At 39.6% G+C, this 19,836-nt stretch overlaps 1 protein-coding gene across 1 annotated transcript in view; it reads right to left on the minus strand.

Annotated features, from left to right (window-relative positions):
• Window positions 1-19,836, minus strand: part of MYRIP (myosin VIIA and Rab interacting protein) — a gene marked incomplete at its 3' end in the record, with an annotated part of 109,141 nt that overhangs the window by 54,822 nt on the left and 34,483 nt on the right. The gene's annotated exons all lie outside the window — the stretch shown is intronic.

The raw sequence follows: 19,836 nt of genomic DNA on the forward strand, positions 1-19,836 counted from the left end.
ACTTTTCTTTCTGTAAACTTCATTTTTAATCCACAGATTCTCGAGAAACAGCTGAGCAACACAAAAAGTAAGATCGACGAAGCAAAAATTTGTCACAAAAGAGATACAAACTGTGTTCCATCAGAAAAAAATACCAGAGGATAAACCATGCAAATTAATTCTGTAATCCTGATTAGAAAAATACGCAGGGCTTTTAATATAGAGCTCAAGAACACCAAAAAGATAACAATCCTCTGCTTGAAGGTCTGTTTCTGTTCTTCTATTGGGAGAAAGCTGTGAACAAACAGCTGTGAAATGCCAGGAAAGAGAAGAAGATTCATCACCATGTAAAATCAAAGAGAAAGCTGGGGTCATTTCAAGATTATTTAAGAAAGAAAGAGGGGGAAAAAAAGAGAAAAAATAATTTTTAAAAAAGGCACCAAAGACCTTTGCTGGGGAGCAAAGAGATGCGATTTCAGTTCCAATCTTTTATACTGGTTATCTCACCCTGCAAGCCCAACTTCTGCTGAAGTAGGCTGCACTGTTTTTTTCCCTTGAGCTGTGCACACAGTGACTCCACCACCCCTTTCTGAGATGACATGCTTGTAGCTTTGCGACTCCACAAGCCACAGAATAGCTTAAGAAACACACTGTTCAGCTGGAGGCACTGGTGTGTTATCCAGCAGGTACATGACATCTCCAAATCCAAGTCCCATACAGGTCCCTAAGATGGAAGGTGTAAGGAACATACTTCCTTGCTACCCACCTACCCATTGTGGTAGGAGAAGGAATGAGATGGAGTGATGGTGCACTACTCAGAGGGCAAACTACCCAGACACGGTTCAGATGCTTATCCAGCAGTTCAATCAATGAGATTTCCTTGAATTACATGGAAAATGGGCTAGATGTAGAACAGCTGGCCAGCCCTGGGAGGTGGGCTCAGTCAACCACTGCACCTCAGCAGCTCTTCCCTGAACAGACCAAGGGCAAGGACTGAGCAAGGGTGTCTGATGCTGTGCAACAGCACTCTCTGCTGCTGTGTGCATGTGAGTATCCAAAGCAACCTGTGTGTGCTTCTAAGATCCTTTCCAGTCTATTTCTGCTTTTCTGCATGTTGTGCTACTTATAAGTGGAGTTCTCAGATTAAGCCTTTAAAACACACAGGGCATGCTTCTTTCTTCTTCCCTTTTTTATTTTTACTTTTTAAATAATTTGGGGTGGTTTTTATTTCAAACCAACTCCATAGTCACCACATTTAAAATGGTGAGGTTTTCCGGGTTGCACAGAAAATATTTTTAGTTAGAAGCTTTATTGTGCAAGCTGTCTAGCAGTCTGACAAAAGCTAAATTCCAGCTTACGGCTGAAAACCGTAGGAAAAATTCCAAAGCCTTTACAAATTATACAAATGAGACTTTAATCCCAGCTGGCCTCACTAACAGGGGCTCTACATCTGGGCACACATACAAATGTACTTTTCATATGGATTTTCAGTTATTTGAATAATGAAAAATAAAAAAACCCAACCCAGCCAACCCAAGCCCTCTATTTTTGTAAATGCTTGTATCACAGTAATAAAAAACCCAAACAGTCCTGCAAACACAGATTAGCCAGACTGTCAGAGAAATACAGCTGTTTCTCAAAACTGGTCCTGCTCAGACAGAAGGCTTCAAATCCATAAAATCCTCCTGTTTTCTCCAAGGCAAGCTTATTCTCATCTGCACAAGGCAAGAAGTATCCTCATAGGGCCATCCAGTTGTGCTAAGACGCATGTGTGAGTGATACCAGCAAGTTTGATCAAGAGCTATCAAGAAACATGGAAGGAACTAGAAGAATCAGTGTATGAACTGGAGAGGTGAAAACAGGAAGAGCTGCAAAGCTACCTTGGTCATGCACATGGAGACAACAGCATGCAATGGGTCTTTGAGTCTCAGTACTGGTCTTAACTACTGGCAGTGAGTGGAGTGCAAACATCACAGCCCTTCTCAGCTACTGTCCACAATGCTCAGTTGAGAAGAGTCTCTACCTCACTCATGGAAGAAATGCATGCCAAGGATTTTTGAGTTCCCATTAAACTGGGATGAATATATGGTAGTCAAAGGATTTATCTTAGTTGATCTAGATGTCTCTTTCTGCTTTAACTGCATGAAGTATCACTACCACAGTTTTTCATGTTTATTTAAGGCAAACCCACAGGGGTAATTTTTTAAGAATAAGGAACTCAGCTTCTATCTAACATTTTTCCAACTATGCTGCTTAGGCCCTAAGTGTATAAAGGGATTTAATGCAGACTTTCTGTGTACAGACACTTGTAGTTTCACCTGACGGTGGCAGGAAATGTCCCATTGCCATAATAGAAGGTATCTTCACTTGGGCATCCCTCCTGTATGTTGTGACTACAGGGAGAGATGGGGCCAACAGAAGGTATTTGTCATTTCTGAGACATTGTTTACTCTCACCTCTCTCCAAAAGGGAGAGAATTTAGGTCTTTTCTCAAGCAGAACTCCTCTCATAAAGAAAAGAAACTTGACAGCAGTTTTTGGGAAAGCAATACTACCTACTTGGACTCCACACTGAGCAGGCTGGTTGTACTGTGAACTACCAGCTGCTAATATGGCTTGTGATGCAGGCTGCCAAATGGCTGCTGAGCCTGAGTGGGTTGGAGACAGAGTGGGGGGCTGTGTCTGTCTACCCTATGCATCTAAGGTAGATGCCCTAAAAAACATTAAAATGTTCTTTCTCTCTTCACATATGCAGTATTTTTGACAGTTACTGTAGGTAACTGTCATGCTGCTCCTGCCCCTTTTTCTTGCCATTCTTTTTTCTCCATTCTTCTTCCTTTCCTTAGGAAAGTGTGAAGGTGGGATAAATTATTTGCTTGCGTTACTGAGGACAAATTTGGAGAGTACTGGGGCATGCAGACAGAAGGCAATACATTAAGAATGTTCCCAGTGTATGTGTTGCTTCATTAACGTACTGACCTTTATTTCAGGAGGTCAAACTACAAGAAATCACCAGCCCTTGTCCAACAGGTCCAGGGATATGAAAATGTCTATTATATATAATGCTAAAATATTATCATGCAGCCTGTACAATTCTGCATTTGCCCTGTTACAAAGGCAATGCAGGTGCTAAAGTAATTTCCATTACAGAAATGCCCATGGGAAAATAATTAAATTATCATTTTAAAGGATGTTTTTATGGATTGGGAAAACATATTTTCAACCAAAACAAGTTAAAAATTATTTTGGACTCAGAAAAGCGTTAAAAGAATCATATAATTGAGACTCAGAACAGATTAGTCCCTGAGAAGACAGATTAATCTACATGGAGTCAGATGGATACATTAAATCTGGTAATTGTGCAAAGGAAAGTGAAAAGAGAAAACCAATTATCTCTTCTAGATATGAAACAAACAAATATATACTGACTACTCAAGGGTATTTACTTTTGCTTTAGGTATAATGAACTTTCATTAAAATCTACTCATTTTCCTCAGAACTTCATTTTTTAAAAGGATTACAGACCCCAGGGGTAGAAACACCAGGGAAGATGGGAATACACACAAAAATAAGAAAAAATAACCCACCTGACTTCAGTTTCAAGATGGAAAATAAATAAATAAATGAATAAATAAAAATAGCTCTTAGCTCCCAGTCCTCAAAAGTAAGAGGCTGTAATAATTTGAAGTATCAAGAGTATCTACTTACTTTCAGCATATTAAGGAAAATAATAAAGGGATCTACATTCACAGATATTAGATTCCTAGAATGAATCATACCCTGAATAACGACAGGTTAGTAGTGCCTTTTCAAAATACTTGGGTTTTATACATCTAATCCATCTCAATAATATTAAATAAAACAATCTGACATGCTGATAACAAATACTCTGCAAGCTGCAACAATGGGATTACTTATTAAGTATACCTAAAATAAACCCACAGGTAGTAAAAAGAGATTTTCCAGAAAATGTCCAGAAACGGAGCTAAAAACAAGAACTTCTTTAACAAATAGTAAACAAAGCATTTTTCAGGTCAGAGCCAACTACTAATCCTGTCATACAATCTGTGGTCCAACTCCTAATTTTTTGAGAGATTAACTCGGTAAGGGACAAAGTACCATAATTCTATAGTAGGGGAAGCAGCTAATAAAACCACATATATCCTATTTCATGCTAGGTTTTTATATGGTTTTTTACTACTCTTTACAATCATTAAGTATATACCATACATCAGTTATTTAAAACTTACTACCTCATAGCCAATAATGCCATTATTTTCAAGCAATCGAGATCTTGGAAAGGAAATCAACTAAAATCTCAACAAGTAAACAAAAGAAATGGCCAAATATCCATTAAATCCACTGAGAATCAAAAGACTTGCTCCCAGTTACTTTGGAAATCTAGCATGTTGAGAAAGGAATTCAGGTATCCTGTCTCTAAAACCTGTGTTTCCCACTGAAGTTGACTCCTCTCCCGTTCTGAGCCATTAAACATTTGACTTAAAGCTCTGTTTTCATATACGCAATTTGTTCAAATTAGATATTTTAGATGAGATACTTGTGTCAAAGAGAAAAGGAAACCAACACTCTCAAAATCTTTATGCTTGAAGAACTGTGAGAGAGATCAAAGGGTCGAATAAGGCAGTATGACAATGCATGCAATTCTCTTCCAAATCCACTAGACAAGCAGCATATCTGAACTTGGAAACAGCCTGCAGTCAAGGATTTTGCAGATTGTTTTGTTAAGATATACAGCAAGAATTATTAATGGCTGAATACATGACGACGGATGCAAACCTTGAAAAGCGATCATCTGCATTAAGCCTATTTAGCACTGCTTCTACTGCAACAGCTACACTGCTGTGCTCAGAAATGTATCAGAGAAATAAGACATTCACATGTTACAGCCAACGAGCCACAAACACATACCATATACCTCAGCCAGCTCCTGCCATACAAATCCCTCTGTGCAAGCCTGCATGCCCTGTGGCCCAAACATTGGCTTTCTTCTCAAAGGATTTCAGATGACACATAAATCTATGTGCCCACACCTACGTGCTTCTTTAAGGTTTCTCAGGCTGCCTCTTTCAGAAAAGACCATTACTGGTCAAGACTACAATAATTAATGTGGCAACATACTTTTGGCCAGTGTGATCTGAAACTCTCCACATTTCCAAGACATGACAGTAGCAGGAGTCAGGTCAGCCTAACTGAATGCTTTTAGATATATTCCCAGTGTTTTATAAACAAGATCGTGACTCCGAGTTTGGGCTTATTGAAAACTATTGAATCCCACATAGGCTAATTGAAAGCTCCATAAAGCAGGATAGCAGTAGAAAGGGAATTATTTGTTCCCTGATATCACCCTCAGATCCAGTGTCACCTCTGAATCCACCTGTAGCGTGTTATTTTAGGTATAACTTTCATAATAGTCTTTGATCCTATTAGAAAATCATACATGCAGAAATTGCTGTGTAACATTGATAGCCAAATGCGTTCACCACTGTACGAGTAAAAACATACATGGAAAATTAACATCAGGGCTCTGATTTAACCTTTGTATTAACATACAAATTCAAAACAAATCAGCCACTGGAAGTCACTGGCCAATACACAGGGATATGAGGATAGCAAAGTCACGAATTAAAAACAAGTGATGGTACCAACACTATCATACTGGACCATACAGCACAGAAAGGAGCTGGAATATTCACCTCCACTCTATACTAATTTTTTCAGACACTCGTATGTATGCTACAAGGCACAGGGAGAGAGCATACAGACACACAGCATAACACACGTGTATGTTGTGCAGAACCACAGGACTGCAGCAGGTCTGCATATGCTGCTTTGCAGCCACAGAAGACATGTATTCAAGACTTCCCTGCTTGCCAAGCCAAACTACTGTAACCATTATGACAACACTTTTGCTGGGTTATGTTCAAATTACCCATTGCTCAGGGCCTGCACTTACTGGTTATTTAGTACAATGAAACTTAATTAATAGAGGACCAAATTTCTTCATGGGGAAGTTCATTTCTGTTAATCAAACCTCTAACTATGAAGGAACAATATGTTGCTGCCTTTGGAATTGAGTCACTTCAGTAGGAGGACAGTGAGGATGAAGAGAATATTGAAAGCTTTTTCCAACATTAAGTCTTCAAACACATCATCACCCAATTTGTATGGATGCCAGCCACTCCTTTTGGCAGACTGCATGATGTCTTGTATTCTACAGCCAATTTGTTGACTCTAATTAGCAATTTGGGAATAGAGTAACAAGAAAAGAGAAAGAATTAGAGTGCACAGTGCCAGTTACTATAGTGGGACACACGCTCTTTCATTATTCTTCTTTTTAATGTAGCTGAACATAGGTTGCATCCAGCTGTTTCTGCAAAACCAGACATGGATATGAGTAGTTCCACAGAATAGAATTGTTTACATTGGAAAAGACCTCTAAGGTAATTGAGTCCAACTGTTAACTTAACACTGCCAAGTCCACCACTAAACCATGCCCCTAAATGCCCCATCTACACATCTTTTACATACCTCCAGGGATGGTGACTCAACCAGTTCGCTGGGCAACCTCCTTTCAGGTAGTTGCAGAGACTCCCCTCAGCCTCCTTTTCTACAGGTTAAGCAACCCCAGCACCCTCAGCTGCTCCTCATAAGACTTGCACTCCTTTACCAGCTCTGTTGCCCTTCTCTGGATGTGCTCCAGCTTCCCAATGTCATTCTTGTAGTAAGGGGCTGACAACTGAACACAGGATTTAAGGTGTGACCTCATCAGTACTGAGTACAGAGGGACAGTCACTGCTCTGGTCCTGCTGGCCACACTATTTCTGATACAGGGCCCTTCTCTTGCTCCAGCTTCCCAATGTCATTCTTGTAGTAAGGGGCTGACAACTGAACACAGGATTTAAGGTGTGACCTCATCAGTACTGAGTACAGAGGGACAGTCACTGCTCTGGTCCTGCTGGCCACACTATTTCTGATACAGGCCAGGATGCCATTGACCACCTGGGCACACTGCTGGCTCAATGCTGAGCCAGCTATTGACCAGCACCCCTATTCCCAATGTCATTCTTGTAGTAAGGGGCTGACAACTGAACACAGGATTTAAGGTGTGACCTCATCAGTACTGAGTACAGAGGGACAGTCACTGCTCTGGTCCTGCTGGCCACACTATTTCTGATACAGGCCAGGATGCCATTGACCACCTGGGCACACTGCTGGCTCAATGCTGAGCCAGCTATTGACCAGCACCCCTAGGTCCTTTTCTGCTGGGCCATATTCCATTCCAGCCATTCCCCTAGCCTGTAGTGATGCATCAGGTTGTTGTGACCCAAAGGCAAGACCCAGTACTTCACCTTGTTGAACCTCATGCAATTGTTCTTGGCCGATCTATCTGGGTTATTTGTTTTATCTCACCATTATACCCAGGCTTCTTTCAGGGGTATTTAGACACAAAGTTTCAGCAGAAGGAATCTTTTCTGGGGTTTGCTACACAGTATCAATAATCCTTTCCTTCACAAACAGATCTTCTGGGCCCTTACACCAAATTTTCTTATTTAGGAGAAATTACTTTTTCTCACAGCCAGAAAACTAATAGTTCATCACCTCTCTTCATCTGTATAGCTAGATGTACGGACTCACGCTGCCTGCAAATGGCCTGTTTTGGCTGAAGTGGAAGAAGCAGTCAACATAACGTAAGGTCTTCAGCTGGCCATTACTTAAAAAGAAATTGACTTTCAGTTGGCAGCTATGACTCTCCCCTGAGCCTTTCCCAAAGCCCCGCCTGTCTGATCTCAGGCAGCATTTGACTATAGGAGCAGCAGCCAGCTCCATGACCTCTCATGGCTCCATGGATGCTCCTGCCTCTCTTTGAGTCTTCAGGTGCAAGACCTAGGTACCACTTCCCTTGGTGAGCTGCAGGTAGAGAGGCATCAAAGAAAATCAGCCTCCCCTCTCCTGTGTGTACCACAGGTAGCATGTGCCTCCTATGAGAGAACACAAAAGGAAATCTTCTTAGTTTTCCTTCAGGTGTTTTTTTAAGGGCATTTTGCAACCTCTGTTCCTCTTAATAATGATTAGGGTGTGGGGTGGCAATCACAGAAGTATGAAGCAATGCACCTAAAAGAGATGGATGAAGCACTTTGACATGAACATCCATTCCAAAAGAATTTCATTCACAAAGGACAATATTGACATTTAAATCTTCCCCAATGTCCTTCAAGCCTTCCTCTTCACTGTCTTCACTGTCTAATGTCAGACTACTCTGACATGTGCAAAAATATAAAAAGAACAACTCTTCCTGCTTCCATCACCACCTTTCCTCTATTCTCAAAACTCATGTTTTTGTTTTTGGTAAAGACAGCTGCAATCCCAGCTTTTGTTGCTGGCTGAGTACAGAGCACTTCAAGTGGCACAGGTGGCTATAAGATGCCCATTGGTGCTGGAGCAATTTTTCATAATTTCTTTCTCAACAAAACAAGTATATCTTAAACAGCTGCCTTTTACAGACAAGGAGAGTGAGCCAAAAACGTGCAATGGCTTTGGTGAGAATTGCCATTAAAATGTAATAGACAGACACAAGACTGCTTACATGGAATTGATGAGCATGTTAGAAACAACAAAGAATGCAAAAGTAATAAGAAGTTTAATTATACTCTTTATAGGAACATTTCAAATTTGCATTTTGAAAATATTGTACATTCCTAGTGAAAGATGACATTTGATTTTGAAACACTAACTCAGGATGGTTAGCCCTGAATATATGGCTGCTAAGACATTTGCATCTCTATCAGGAAGCAAGAGTTCCTGAAGGGCATATTTCACAGAATCATAGAATCGTTAAGGTTGAAAAAGACCTCTAAGATCATTGAGTCCAACTGTTATATCAAAATATTAAAATTCACACAATCACAGTAGGATTAGATACAGAACACTCACAAATCATGAGCAATTAAAGAGGCTATACAATTCCTGTGTGCAGTGTCTCTCTCCCCCCAAACTTTCCCTTCCCCCTCTCCTCATAATTCTGTTCACACAATAGCCTTGCTGGCATGCAGTAGCACTTCAGCCAGGCACAGGCTAGCACATCCACTGGCAGCTGCATCCCTTGGGCCAGCTCAGGGATTTTTGGCACGTCCAGCAGATGATTGGCAGTGGCTGGTGTACAGCAACTAGGCAGTGATCAGATGGTCTGTCTAAACAGGTAGGCTGCCCATTTTGGCCATCAAATCTACACTACAGTCCAATCTGTGCAACAGCTTTTGCTGAGCCTGCCAGCCAAACAGGTTACAAACACAGCAAGAGCTATGGTCATGAGGTGGGTAGAAGGCAAGGGACATGAAGCAATACCGGGGAGGTATAAAGACAGGTAAGAGTGTTTATGCAACCCGAGCAGGCATTTGCTTGTTGTGAATCCCTACTCTAAAAGATTTAGAACAAACCAAGCTGTAAATTTTTACTATTTGTCAGTGTTACCACAATGTTTTAGAGTTATTGCAAAAGATGGGGACATAACAAGCATCCCTACCCCTAGGGTGTAAACACAGAAAGTGTCACTAACAATTACCTAAGTCTTGGGGAATTTTGCTTGCCTCTGTGCCTGTCCTAAAAGCTCTGCTACTATGTAAAAACCTTTGCTTTGTTTAGAAGAGAACAAAGAAAATGGGTTCCCTGTGCAAACAAGATCCAAATGTTTGACTCAAGAGGTGAAGAAATCCATTTTGAAAGATTTGCATTTTTTCTGCACCTCTTGGGATTTTATTAAAGGCCTGATTCATGTTGATGCTTCCACCTGGACCTAGTTTCAGCCCTCACAGCAGGACTAACATGGCCTCTCTGATGGGCAGGATTTGGTAGAAGTTTAATACTGCTTCTGGAGGTGAAGTATCAGAACGGTGAGAAAAGAGCATTGGGTTCACCTGTGCTCCACTTCTTCCTCCATCCCCTCACCATCTTTGTTCTAATTCTTTTGCAGTCCAGCTCAGAAAGGAGTGCCCAAAAATCCCTAATCTTCCCTCAAAACAAAATGTCTGTTTGAAGTCTTACTTCTTTGCATTACACCCACTATGCCAAATTCACATCAACACTTTAGCCCACCAACACCCCAAGCCGAGCAAACCCTACTATAATTAAATGCCGCCCCCTGCCTTGGCTTCAACAGCTGATTCTTCTGTGTCTGCCTGGTTCTTGCTTTGCACTTACTGATACTCTCCTTACCTACCAAATTTCAAAGTAAATTAAAAATATGCAGATTATCTGATTGCAAAATTTTTCTCCACTTTGGGATGACTTAAATTTTTTCACCGAAGACTTCAGGTCTCGGACAATTGGAGCAGCTTGCTGTTGACACTGGGTATGCTGGTGTGAGAGTTAACTGAGGGTGGCTGAGGAAACCAGCCACCCACTGCCCACATCAGACTGCCTAACTTGCCTGCTGGAACAGAATGCCCCCACTGTCAGCATGTTGGTAGTGATCTCAAGAAATGCTGGGGAAAAAAATCTACTGCAGGTAGCAAAGAACAAAATAGAGTCTATGTCAGTGCAGTCCAACAGTGTGCCAAGTTACAATGTGCAGGAAAGATGAAAGCATAAAATGCCACCAAAAATCTCTTCCTCATTCTTTTGAGAGAACAATGGATTGACTGCACTTGGTACAGCACTGAATTTGCCAACTAACATGTTCAAAATATTATACAACCTGCAGATTTATGTATTTCAGAAGGTTATGTAGTATTAGTGTCTTTGAGAAGCTCTTTACGTATATGTATACTATGAACACTTGCAGAAAGAGAACTATCATGGGAAACAATGTGCATATCTTTGGTTAAATGAGAGGTCAGAGAGGACTATCACAGAGACAGATAGGTTAATGATTGCCTCAGTTCATTAAATGTCATCTCCATGCTTTCTGTCAAAGTTCCGCCAGACAGTTCAGAACAGCATTAAGACCATTATTTTTCATGATACTTGATAGGAAATGATTTGTAGCAGTAGCTTCTGAAATGAATTTCTAAATTGTCAGCTGTTTCACTTGTATAATTTGTCAGGCACTTGCTGTTTCAATAGTCATTAACAGATAAACCAAAGGTACATTTTAAGATATGAACTGGGATTCTTGTTTATATGCAAGCCCCAGGAAGGTTAATGAGTCATAAATATACAATATGTAAACCAAGAAATGTTCTGTATTACAGACAGCCCTCTGCCCCAGACACCAAAATACATGTAACAGATAATATTAAAGGGGTTTATTTATTTACCCCTTAGTATTATGGACTTAGAACATGCAACTTAGTAATCCTAAAACCACAAGATTGCACACACCTACATCTCACATGTTCAAGTTAGCATGAGAATGCTTTTTCAGACTAATTAAATATCAGATAAAGAGAAAGATGAAGGATTAACCAAAATTTTGTGAAAGGAATATAACAGACAACATTAAGTAGTCTTTTTCTATTTCACTTGCTACATTTTTATGGCAATCAGAATTTAAGAGTTTGCTAGTTTACAGAACTTACAGACAGGCAAAAAGGAACCATTGAATTTGAAGTAGGATGACTGCCCTGCTGAAGAAAAAATTCAAAGCATTTGTTCTGAAGATGCTTCTTACAACAGGTATAAAACTCTGTTGTGTAGGAGACAAGTGACATTTAGAAATAAACCTACAAGATTTCTCTAGAATAAAAATCATAGTTTTACAGTCTTACAGATTAAAAAATATTTCTAATACCAGATTTGTTCATGTCCTGCTATTCAGAAAGCTTGGCTGGTTGAAGTAGATCAGTCACCTTTATTATTGGATATAGCTGTTTTCTAGAATTCTTAGGATTTATGTCCAAAATGAGCAGGTACTTTTCTTTATTAGAAAGTACCATAAAATGTCAGGATGAAAAAGTGCTACAATTAAAACAGAAATTACATATAGATTTATCCTCTTTATTCTACATTAACATCTTTGTTAGCAAGGGCACTATTTCATATTTATCTTGGTGTTGTTATGACCCAGAACTGGATTGCACATATTCCTCTGCCTCAGTGGCTCTGAGAAGACGCTGCCATAGGTGTAAAATTCACTAAAAAATTTTACTGGAGTTTTGATGAGCAATTGTGTACAAAAAACTCTTGCATGGGAAGGGAAAAGTGATCATTAAATCACAAATTCCAAAGGCTGCCAGCATTGCAAGTCCCAGAGAGGGACATTCTTGAGAAAACATGTTGAAATCTATGGTGGGTATCAGCAACAATTCAGAAAGGCACTCAGGACTGCAATGGAGGTACAACACCATTATTACTCTTTATAGTGGCATCAGTAACCTAGAAATAAAGGTGATGGCTATCCTTAGCTTTCAGTGCAACAAGATCTAATGAATTCTTTATCATTTAGCACAGCACCTTCTTTTTAGCATGAGAAATATCCATTTACAAAGACTTCACCAGTGGTAACAATTTTTCAATTCAGGAACAAGATAGGCAAAATGAACACCAGCGTTTGACAAAGACTTTTCTGTTTCAAACAAAGTTGCCTTTGTACCCAAGTGATGTTGCTTGTTGTCCCTTGGTCTCAGGTGCACCACTTCTCCTCCCTTTTAGTTTCAGGCTTGCCTATTCCCTTGCTCCCTTTCTTTTTACCACCATTAGACCTGAGTTCCCCTGAGAAGTGAAGTTAGCAGTCCAATTCAGAGAGAGCTCCCACCTGAGCAGCTTCTCTCAGTGTGAGAAGCAAACTAGTCCAGGGCCTGCAGAAGCAGTGGCATATCTAAACTTCAGGAAAACTCATCCACTCGGCACAGTTGATGCACAGCCCCTGGAAGCCCAAGATCAATGATGCCCAAGCACCCTCATTGCTGCTGATGGACCAGCTGTCCCAAACCAGGGCAAAACACCAGCAGGTCTGCAAATTCCACCAGAAGTGCTCCAGCAGATACTTTCTGCCCCTTAACAAACGCTCTCCAGATCTGGAGTACCATGCAGTGACAACACTAACAACAGGCTCTTCCTTTAACTTTGCTTCTGCTATCTATTGAGAGGGCATAGCTTAAACATGAGTGGTTATCTCAGATATAAAATCTTGTCGCTCATCTTGGCCAGCATGTTTTCAGCTGTAGCTCTTTAACATTAATATTGTTGTTTGTGGACTTCAAACAGCAAGAAAAAATATGAATGCATTCACACACAGAGCGTAGAGATAAATTTTGCACTACAGGACATCAGGCAGAACCTGAATTCTCCAGGAATCAGTTCCCATAAAGTCATAAGAATGGAGAGATACTGGGTTACAAAAGCTGTTGCACTGAGCACTGTGGAGTACAGCCTAGGTGCACTGCCTAATTTCTAGGCAAAGCATCAGAAAAATCAACTGCATGCTTTTTTCAATCTCCAAAACATATGGTGTCCTTCAGCAGAATCAACACAACCAGTCCCAGACAGCCTAGTCATTTAGGACCCACATTTAAATCCTACTGAAATACTTAGAGGACAGAGATGCTAAAAGGTAAAAAATATTTGGGTTTAAATTCATTAGTATCCTCAATGATGCGCAAAAAAAGAGGACAAATTTGGGGGACTGAAACCCAACTGTTTGTAATCCTATTGACCAAAACTGAGCGGAAAAGGATTTTCTATATGATTAGAAACACCAGTATAGGTGGGGAACCCACTGTGGCAAGGGTAATCTCATCTCAGTTTCTTGACCTGTGCATTAACATGCAGAAGTACATTCTTTCTAATGCAGCTGATTTAGAAGTGTGTGGTCATGAAGCTGAAAGGGGCACAGAGGCATTGCTTGCATCCTTACATCTGCACTAAACAGAACAACACACCTACAACTGCAGCAGCACCGAAGGTTATTGTTACACAGGGAGAAAGAAACCTGTGCTCTTTACACCTATTACCCCTTCCTCCAGCTAATACCCATGTATCTGGCATTTGTCAAAAAACATGTCCTGGCAGGTGCTAACAGAGGGATTAATCAGAGAAGCTTGTACCCACGTGTGACCCTCTGGCTTGTAAACATCATGTGCCTCTGCAGAAGAGTGGTCAAGTCATTCACCAGCTCTGTATTACTGCTGGCATAACACGGGAATGAAGGGCAGACAAGCAAATCCACTAAAAATGAGTTAGAGTTATTATCAAATGACTCAGAATAACAGGGATTATGAAAGTACAGACACTGTTGCATGAGGCCATTCATATGACTTGTGTTCCCCAGTGACGCAAGAAGCAAATGAACTGAGGACTATTGACAATGTACGATTCCTATCTTGCTGCCTGCAATATAATTTAGAGGATGCTTCCAGAGATAGGCTGAGCCAGAGATAAAAAGTGACATGAGACAGCTGGTAAAGAAAGAGAAACAGACTAAGTTAATTTCTTTCCCCCCCCCAGAGAAATGGAAACAAACTGATTGCTAAAGGCTTATCAAATGGGGCCTCTTCTTCTAGTGGTACTGCTTATTCCCCTGGAGAAGCAGCGAAGTTTTCTGCCTGACTAAGGCTGTCTGGAAGCATAGCTCCTCATAGCCACACATGAATCACTTGACACTAAGGAGCATCTTTCTCCACTGGCCAGACATGGGCTGGCATGCACTTCAACTGAAACCCTGGCTAGGACTTTGTACAGACCTCAATGTAACTACACTAGCCTGAATTGTTGTTATTCATCCTAATAGTCCAGCAATTTTATGGGATGAAATCCTTGGCTCCATCACCAGGATTAGGAGCTCACACCCCAGAATGTCACTCAGTCTGTATGCCAGGAGAACACTAAGGCTGACATTGCCCTAAGCATTTGCAGCAGTCTTTGATCTGCAGATCCAGAAGCTTGCTGTGCGAGTCTTACCTCCATTTTATAAAGAATATAGAGAATAAAAATATTAAGCACAGAGAGGAGTGATTCAGTGGTAGTTAAAACCTCTTGTGCATGGAGCACACAAATGAAATGGCCACTCACTGATCATGTCAAAGGAGTAAATCACCACAAACTCAGGATTTCAATACATGTCAGCTGCCAGTCCACTTGCCTTATAGTTCTCATGTCTGACAAAACCAAGTTCTTCAAATTCAAAATCCTTTACAGTCAAATGATAAACACATTGAGCAACAAGAGATAGAGAACAAAGGCATTCTTAATCTCTTCATTGTACTCCGGATAACAGAAAGGAAACCTATGATCCAACAGACTATTCACTAAAATGTTGTTCTCATCTGGCGCCATACATTTTGATACTTGTTTTCATAAAATGTTTGTGATTAATTTGTTGTTTCATGAGTATAAACAGAGGACATAACAGTTTTCTAAGCCACTTTCCCTGCAAAAGAGGTGTTACTTTTCATTAAGAAACTTCCAAAGTAGAGCAAAAGCTATAGCAGCAGCTTGAATTATACAGAAAAGGCAACAAATATGCCAAGCTCATTAGAAGCCTGAGAGTAAGAAAGTTTAAAATAACTCTTTCTCTGTCCTAATGACAAAGAATTGCAATTGCAATTTATATTGTGTATAAATTGCAAATCTTAGTGTCCATCCCTGATTAGACCAAGCAATACTCCTCCCACCCAAAAAAGACCCACAGGTTTACAGACTGACTCAGCAGATGGAGTTTCTAGGCCCTGCCCTCTCTTTTAAGTGGGGCTAATTAAAAAAACAACAACACTTCTTTTTTCTTACCTTAATTACACAAAAGGATATGAAATACTGTGTGATACAAAGGCCACAAAAATATCTGAAACAGAATCTGTATTCATTCCCACTTCTCTTTAAATCTTCTTATTCTTTTGTAGCTAATATGATTAGTAGCAAGAAAATCTCAGCCTCAGCTTTCTCCCTAAAACCACTTGTTTGCTACAGAATTTAAAGAATTCCGCAAAATAGAAAAAAATAAAAGAAGAAGAAAAATACAGAATAAAGAAATGCTACAGAATACTGAGCTCTGTCTTACTGCTCCTGTAATGCTTCCAATCTGGTCAAGTTACTAAGCTACTGAAACTCTGTGGATCAAGTAGGATCATTAGCTATGCAATTTCTGAAGAATCCTAAATCTTGGAAGCTGAGCAGGAAAACACCAGTTCTCATGCATGTTTGAAAGTCAATTACCCCCACACCTTATAGCAGCACTGTGAAACACCACAAGGATCTGTTCAAGAACACTTCAAAGCTTCACACAACTTGAGTGTGTTTGAAGTAAAGTTCCTGATACAAAAGGGCAGGACTAGCTTTAGCTTGAGTGTATTTGAAGTAAAGTTTCTGATACAAAAGGGCAGGACTAGCTTTAAGCTGTGCTTGCTTCACTTCACGTTTCCTTCATTGCTCAATCACTTCTGTGCCTCTTCAGAAAGATTTATTCCTAGGCATATTTAAAGGGTATTAACCTATGCTTCCAGAAAGCAAATGTGCTCATAAATTGTTTCAAAAAAGAAAAATCACTTTTGTCAGTTACCAACTCTTCCTTCTCTGATTTATGCTGTAGAGTTCACTGGCCTCTTCAAGCATCTAGCAAAATTGAAAGCTGCTGCTAAAGCAATTTTTGCAATTGCTTCCTCTAGCAAAGTGTTACCAAAAAAACCAAATCCCACCAAAACACCAAAGCTCCAACTTTATCCCGAGCTATCACCAAGGAAAAGCACTGAAATCATACCACGCTGACACAGTACTACAGAAAATCACAGAATACCCACAAATATAATAGACTATTTCCTTTATCAGCACTGGGATATTCATTCCTAAAAAGATTGTGAATCCATAATCCACATCCCAGAGCCATTCAGAGTAAGGCATCAGATCACACTTGCTCATCTTCGTCCATATGATTAGCTCATATTCTAAGCAGAAATGCCTACAGGCATTAATAATGTGAAAATATATAGAAAAAGTATATGCAGACATAGGAAATGTAGAAACAGCCTTTAAATCAACTTTCCTTTGGTCAAATTCTACTTTTTATTTTAAATTATTAACTTATTTCATTCCCAGACTTCTGAAATGGTCATCTGATATTTCGTTGCAATTAGCATAGGTTTTATAGGTAATACTTTCTAAAATTAAAAAGTTCAGGGATTGAATAATTTGTCATTACTGTCCAGTGCTTTGGGGTTTCTCCATTTGTTATGGTTTTTTCTTTCTGAACTTTCTACTCCTAGCATTTCTTCTGATGTCCTACTTTTACCATGTTATGCCTATGCTGTCAGAAAAGTGAGGAAGCAAAGATTTCAAATAAAATTGTTCATGAAGGGCAATGTCTTTGTGAATCTTGCATTCTGCAGGTTCTTTCTGTTGTCCAGTTTTCTGCAGTTAGACTTTCACTTTAAAAGCACAACTGATTTCTTCTTCATAAAAAGTATGTAAGTATATACTGTTCAATTGCCTTCATAAATGTGTTTTGGAGGTAGATGAAGTAACATTATTTCCTAGTATAGCCTGTCAGGTTGCTTTGAACTTTGTAGTTGAAGTTCTGCATTTAACCTTTCAAAATTATTTTTCTCGCTCTTTTTTTTTAAGCCTTTGAGCAGAAAGTAAATAAACTATAAGGTATGATCAAATAGTGTCACAACAAATTCATTGTGGCTTTTTTTTCAAGGAAACAAAGGCCTTTCCAGTAGTCACTGACTGTTCAGAGACTTGTAGCATTTGGCTGTCAGACACACTCCAGACTAGCTTTCTAGCAGACTAATAGATATTAGTTGCTGTAGCCTTCCCTTTGAAATTCAAACCCTACTTGTAAGCTCTGACTATTTCAGACTTATTATTTTTAATCTTTTTTTAGGACCAAGCAGAATCAGACACTTTCTTCTACTCTCTGTATGAAGAGCTTGGTGAGTTTGCACTACCCTGTATAGATGCAAAAATACAACTTTAAGAGGACTCAAACACAACTGTTTCATACAGTCAACTGTCTTTCTAGTTCATTTTGCTTTCCATTAAGAGATCAGACCATTTTTCATATACCCCAACAGTCTACATGAACATGATTAGGATCACTTTAAGTAAGTGACCTTAGTATGAACTAGGTGGGACCCTAATGATGGGCAGCAGCAGCAGCTCATGGATTAACCATTCAGGAGGCAACTGGAAACTTTCTGTCACTTGCAGGGTAACTCAGTGACAGCCAGCACTGAGAAACACGAGTGTCTTGTCTTATTGTACACTGTTGTATCTGAGTAACTCCATTCAAGTGTTGGCCAGAGCAGACCATATTCTTCAGGGTGACTGATTAGAAATGAAAAAATGGGCCATTGTGATAGGAGCTTTATGGCTGGAAAAGGAAAGAAGGCACAGTAAAAGAAATAATTTTAAAATGCTCATGGAGATTCAAGCTCTGAATTCAATGTGTCCAAATTACAAAAAAAACCCCAACACCTCCCCTCCAAAACTAAACAACAAAACAAAACAAAAAGATCAAAGAAAAACAACGCCCTCAAAAAGTATAACAGTCAATAGTATATGGAAAAACTGGTCAATGGGTAAAAGAAATACAGAAATGTTAAAAAGAATAAATGGAAATATAAAATTAGTCCCACGTATAGATGGTATGCCTTCACTTAAAACATATTATTCCTGTTTTCATAGTTCAGGAGAAAGGAATGAGACTAGGTAACTATGCATTGCTAGTGTTATGAAAAGATCTAGATGTGTTTATGTGAATGCAAATAAATGAATAAAATGTGTATATACATGCATACAAGCAATACCTTCTTACATACAGTTCATATGGATCAGAAACATATTTATAAACTGAAGAGACCTTATCTGGGTGTCTAAAGCAATCTAAGTTGCAACAGACCTATAGAAAGGGGCAGTGAGAAGTAGACCAGCTCTTACCTTGAATTGAAGTATAATCAGAATTACTGATTATACAGTAATAATACAGGAGAGTTATACATGATACAGAGACAGAAGAATGGGCTGAAAAAAGCTACAGTCAAATTCACTAAGATTATCTGTGAAACAGAATGTAAAAAAAAAAGTGTCAGACTGAAGGTTTTTGATGAAAAACACAATTAGCATGTAGAAGGATTTTTTTGCCACAAAACATGAGCTGCCGCTAAAAGTTCACAAAAGCATCTGCACAGGTAGTAAGAACCATGTTTGCATGAGATACCTGGACTTCAACAAGCCCACAGTCTACAACCTAGAGTGTTTCACAACCTTAAGACCATGCACTGGCAACAGTGCTGTAGGTTGAGTTTGTTGATGAAGAGGTGCTTGGTCCAAGTCTCCTGGAGAGATGGGGACCCAGGAAACCTGTCTGGGGTCAGTGTGCTCCCCAGGACAGCTCCTAATGCCAGTGAGGGAGGAGCAAGTTGCCATGTCAAAAGACAAAAGCCACTTGCCAAGACATGGTGTGCTGCCTTTTATATCTCAAGCATAGCAAATGAATGGGAGATTTTTAGATTAGGCTCTAAAACATAAAAATGTTGATGAACTGCTGAGGTCAGTTTGTTCCTAACGGTGTGTGTCGGCCTCAGGTCAGGGTAGGATCTGAGTAGCACAGCCAAGAATTAGCTGCAGAATTTAGTCTGCTTTTAAAAGAAAAAAAAGGAAAGGAAAAAAAAGTATTTTCAATTTTATTTTGTTTTTAGTTTTCTGCAATGTTGGCACGTTGACTAAATCTGAGCACTGTAATAATTTCAGCTATCCATGTCTCAAGAGGAAAGTTTGCATTTAGTTAAGTTGTAGACAATTAACAAAGGACAGCCTTCAAGGCTATTTTATTCTTTTCTGAGAGAATAACAATTTATCATGAGCGTATTTAATATTCTGTAGGCCAAAGAGGTTGGGGAAAGAGGGTAGAAAAAATATGCTGCATTTAAAGTTGAATGAAGCGCTAATATTTGACACTTTGTATATTATC

Source organism: Acanthisitta chloris, unplaced genomic scaffold (genome assembly GCF_000695815.1).
Source record: "Acanthisitta chloris isolate BGI_N310 unplaced genomic scaffold, ASM69581v1 scaffold2467, whole genome shotgun sequence".
Lineage (NCBI taxonomy): Eukaryota > Metazoa > Chordata > Aves > Passeriformes > Acanthisittidae > Acanthisitta > Acanthisitta chloris.